This window comes from Pygoscelis adeliae, unplaced genomic scaffold, assembly GCF_000699105.1.
Source record: "Pygoscelis adeliae isolate BGI_AS28 unplaced genomic scaffold, ASM69910v1 Scaffold186, whole genome shotgun sequence".
Classification (NCBI taxonomy): Eukaryota; Metazoa; Chordata; class Aves; order Sphenisciformes; family Spheniscidae; genus Pygoscelis; species Pygoscelis adeliae.
Window position 1 is genome coordinate 6,570,576 of NW_008825071.1, and position 3,468 is coordinate 6,574,043.

The 3,468-nt window shown below is 43.4% G+C and overlaps 1 protein-coding gene across 1 annotated transcript in view; it reads left to right on the top strand.

Annotated features, from left to right (window-relative positions):
• Positions 1 to 15: 15 nt before the first annotated feature.
• The window catches only part of ATXN1 (ataxin 1), a 168,050-nt gene continuing 164,597 nt past the window's right edge, over positions 16 to 3,468 (top strand). Inside the window, 1 exon segment of the mRNA XM_009326489.1 lies at positions 16 to 97. The gene's annotated coding sequence lies outside the window, so the exon portion shown is untranslated.

The window sequence follows — 3,468 nt, forward strand, 5'->3', positions numbered from 1 at the left end:
TGCAAAACATCAGAAAAAAAAGGCTGCAACATCTCCTGTGAGAGAGGGGAAAAAAGGAAATTTACAGTTGCATCTTGAAACACTCATATGATTTGAGGTAAGTGATTGGAGGGTCTTGTCATAAGTTACAGTTAGTTTGTAATTAAATTAATCATTATTTGCCTCAGAGTGTCGTGATATTTCTGTGGAAGGCAATAAAAACAGATGGGAGAGGGAGGGAGAGAACTTTAATGGCAAGCCCAGAAACAGCAGTAAAAATATGTAATGCATTTATGTTTTTGAAAATGGGCCCCATGAGGTCCAGTCCCACGAACAGGCAATCATTCTAATATTTATACGGGTTAAACCCTGTTTAAATCAATGAGGCTATTCTCCCTGAAAGTTAGGCATGTGCCTAAATATTTCCAAGTTTGGAATCTGTATCATATGGGAACTCTGCAGAAGAAAGCTATTGAACAACATACAATGCACAGCCAGAAAAATGCATATACAGTTCTCCTACTGTTGGTGATAATGTCATGAGTAATCTGATTTTACAGCATTCTTAAGTTGTATTTTTGTATTAAATACATAGTTCTCATTTTTATGTTTCAACACCTCATTGAAATACCAAACTTCTTAAGACAGCCTGTAAATTCTACACCAGCTTTAATAATACATCTGCCTTAATTGCTTCATCAGTGTGTCTTTGAACAAGTAGAGTTAAAAGTATAAAGAAAATAATGTCCCCTTTCATAACTAGAGTTGCAAATTGCACTTGGATATTTGAATAGCAGCTGAACTAAGAGTTCCCTGACTGGGGCTGAATTGTGTTGTCCTGAGTTAATGTTTTTTTTTTTTTAATAAAGGCAATCATGAATTGCAGGGAAAATCTCACCTTTTCTCTCTAGTCTTCATTTTGTTGTTTTCATTTCTCATTAGAAAAGAAGGACCTCTGAGTCTTTTTTGTCTAGTAAAGAGAAAATGTTACAGTTGTAAAACTTTTAACCACTGAAAATTCTGCATAGATGAAAACTAAAACCCACCAGCCTCTTTCTTAAATAAAAATGTGAAGTTATTTAGTCTGTTCTGCCCCACGAGTGTGCTGAAGGAGACAAAATTACTGTAAGAAACCTGCAGAATCAAAAAGACCCACATAAGATGGAAGAAGCAGGAGATACAATCCCACAAATGTGCAGAATATCAAAACCCTTTGGCTGGTGGCATTTGCAGACATTTGTTGCTTACCAGGCTTCAGAAGAGAGGAGAGCATAGCCGGCCTCTGGTGATTGCTCTGTATTTGCTTTGTAGGAATAGAGCTGTTAAGTTTCTTTTTAAATCAACAGGCTGCTGCAGGGAGCTAAATGCTTCCTTTCTGGTCAGTGGACAGGAGCCCTTGCTTGGGAAATTGTAATAGTCCTGTAGGCATTTGTACTGATTTATCCAAAAAGTTTGAAACTTTTGCAAATCTGTAGCCAACTCTGTTTTACGGGCAGGTCTTGTGCTAGGGACTGTGAGCCCAAACAGGAATACAAGACTCTTTCAGTAGGAGTCTGAGGTGATTTTTGTAGTTGTGAAATGAGGTATTAATGCAAATCTGTTTGAAACTGCTGCTGTACGGCCTTTAGGGGCTCCGGTTCTTACCCTCCCCTCTCTCACCCCATCCCTGCAGCTCAGGTGGGGAAGTGTCTTGCTCTCTGGAGCGAGCCCTGTTTCAGGCATAGGGTGACAGTCCTGGCCAAACGGTGAGAGAGGGAGAAGTGCACCACGATGACCCATGTGCAATCACTCTCAGCCCACCTTTGCTTTCTGTCTCTGCCACTCTCCTGGTGGCAAGCATTCATCCTTGGCTCTGCAGAGCATAAATCAAAATACTTTTATTCCTGTCTTTTTTTCATTGGTGTCAGACCAGGATAATGTGCATGGTTTTCCTTTCACATCTGCCTTCTTGTTGCTCTCTGAGGAAGCGCGCAGTGAAGTTCAGGGGGAAGGTATCTTCATAGCATCTGTGTGGCCTTTATAATCATTCGATCAGCTCTCTGTTGCAGTCACAAAATTGTTGAATCTTTTTTAGTTTTCTTTGTATTGGAGGGTGCAGGAGCTTGCTGGCAGAGTATTAAAGAAAGGGAAGTTCTTTGGTGGTGAAAGATGTATTTTAAGGTACATTAAATTGTACCGCTAGTCCTGCCCTTTCTTGATTATTTTTTCAGCACGTGAAGAAATAATGCCCCCTTTTCTGTGCCTGGAGAAGGCCCTGTGGTGTGTGCCAGGGAGTTATGTGGGTGCTGAGCTGAGCAGGCAGAGGGACCGACTTTCTCCTGCCTTGTATTTTTCACTGGGATTGAATACGGGGGACTGAGCCTGCCCGGATTAAACACATGCCTGTTTTGTTTTGCCTTTCTCTGCTCTTCTTTGAGCTGTCAGTGTGCCATGTTCAGATGGCAGTGATCAGTCACAAATTGTCCCCATCCATGCTCCTCAGCTCTCCTAAACCATGAGTTTCGTGGAGCTCTTCAACAAAGATGGCACCAGTTCGATTTTCTTTTTTTTTTCTTCCCTCTAGCTAATGGAAAAAGAGGTTGGTTGGTTGTGTTTTCCCTTCAAGTCAGCTGCATTAGTTCCCAAAGCAACTTGTGTTAAGTGGAAATGAGGCTTTGATAATACGTGTGCTTGCTGGAGGCTTGCTTAGATTTTTTTCTCCCCCCCCCCGTACACGGATCTTTTCAATGGGGCACCTCTATTGTGAATCAGAAGGAAAGTGCACGGGCTGCCAGGCACATAATGGAATTGTTCATTTGTTTCTGTGTGTGTGAGCCTTTGTAAAGAGGAGGTGGTGGGGACAGAGAATGGAGACCTTTGCTGTGGGGAGCCAGGAGAGTGTGGTGACACAGCCCAGGGCACCGTTGCGGTGGGATGCGGCCATGCCCGTGCTGCTGCCGACATGCCCGTTCTGCTCAGCTCTGGTGGGCGTTACCTGGGACTCGCATTGCTTAGCACGTCACGTGAAAATGGGTGAAGCTTATGCAGCTGTTGACTATCCTGGCTGTAAACCACATAAGGTAAAATATTTGAAAGCTGTAATATTTCCAACACTTTAGAATCATAGAATAGTTTGGGTTAGAAGGGACCTCCAAAAGTCATCTAGTCCAACCCCCCTGCCGTGGGCAGGGACATCTTCAACTAGATCAGGTTGCTCAGAGCCCTGTCCAACCTGTCCTGGAATGTTTCCAAGGATGGGGCATCCACCACCTCTCTGGGCAACCTGTGCCAGTCTTTCACCACCCTCAGCGTATTCTTCCTTATATCTAGTCTAAATCTACCCCCCTTTAGTTTAAAGCCATTCCCCCTTGTCCTGTCGCAACAGGCCCTGCTAAAAAGTTTGTCCCCATCTTTTTTATAAGCCCCCTTTAAGTACTGATAGGCTGCAAGAAGGTCTTCCCGAAGCCTTCTCTTCTCTAGGCTGAACAACCCCAACTCTCTCAGCCTTTC